The sequence below is a fragment of the Hakea prostrata genome, unplaced genomic scaffold, assembly GCF_041222555.1.
Source record: "Hakea prostrata isolate BN-2017 unplaced genomic scaffold, UWA_Hpros_2 contig_25, whole genome shotgun sequence".
NCBI classification, from domain to species: domain Eukaryota; kingdom Viridiplantae; phylum Streptophyta; class Magnoliopsida; order Proteales; family Proteaceae; genus Hakea; species Hakea prostrata.
In genome coordinates this window covers 378,550-379,582 of record NW_028291144.1, presented here as the reverse complement: position 1 = coordinate 379,582, position 1,033 = coordinate 378,550, and the positions used below count along the sequence as shown (strand labels likewise).

The window sequence follows — 1,033 nt, the reverse complement described above, 5'->3', positions numbered from 1 at the left end:
TATCAGCGATGCAAGAGGGGTGAAGATTTCGGTCGCCCATCCGATGGAGTTTGATTCAGCTTTCCAAGGGGAAGCCTTAGCAGTAAGGGAAAGCCTTCTTTATTGTGTTTCGGAAGGATGGATGGATCTAGAGCTGGAATTGGACTGCCTTGGTCTTGTTAACACCTTGAGCAAGATCTCCCTTCCTCCACTGGATAGTTGGGGAATTGTCCAGGATGTTTTTAAATTAGCAGATTATGTAAGGCCTATCACCTTTGTTCACATTCCCGGGAGAGACTCCCTAGCAAAAGTTGGAGCGATATTATCCTCCTTGGGTGCCTAAGACCTGTTCAGTCCCCTTGTTTTCGTCTCGCTCTTTTGAATGAACATCTATTGACCAAAAAAAAAAAAAGAATTGAAATACAAGTGCTTTTCTGTATAACAAATATTGGAAATATTATTTTAGTTATTGCTGCTTCAAACATCAAAGTCGTTGTAGTATAGTGGTGAGTATTCCCGTCTGTCACGCGGGTGACCCGGGTTCGATCCCCGGCAACGGCGCTAATCAAATGCAATTTTGAATTGAAAATCTTGCAGGTCTTTTTCTTTTTGCAGGTCTTCACTCCGGATATTATTGTTCTTTTCATTCCGTGGTAAATCATCCACTGTTCTTGCTGACTACTTGTTTTGTTCGATGCCAAATTTGGAGTAAAGGTGAGTGTGTTTTGCTTCATTGTATTTTGAATGAATAAAATTTGACAAAGTGGTTTGGCAGCTAGAGAGTACTATTGCATCTTAGAAATTTCAAACTCTGTACAAGTGCAATAGTGATGCGTCCAAAATCTGCTCAGCCCTTAGATCTCCGATAGATGACCTGCAAAAACAATCGGCAGTTGTGGCCCAACCGCTGGGGTCGGGAGTCCACCTCCTAAGGCTAAGTCAGTTGACGAACTAAATCATGAACAGCTCTGGTTGAATACAGATACCTCTCTTGAAAGTAGGTTATGTTTATATAGTGTTTACATTCGAATCTCCTTCGTTGGATTTACTCGAA

General features: G+C 41.7%; 1 non-coding gene across 1 annotated transcript; it reads left to right on the top strand.

The window, feature by feature from the left end:
* The first annotated feature begins 468 nt into the window (after positions 1 to 468).
* TRNAD-GUC (transfer RNA aspartic acid (anticodon GUC)) lies at positions 469 to 540 on the top strand. The gene has a single exon. It is a non-coding gene; the product is annotated as a tRNA-Asp (tRNA).
* The last annotated feature ends 493 nt before the right edge of the window (positions 541 to 1,033 follow it).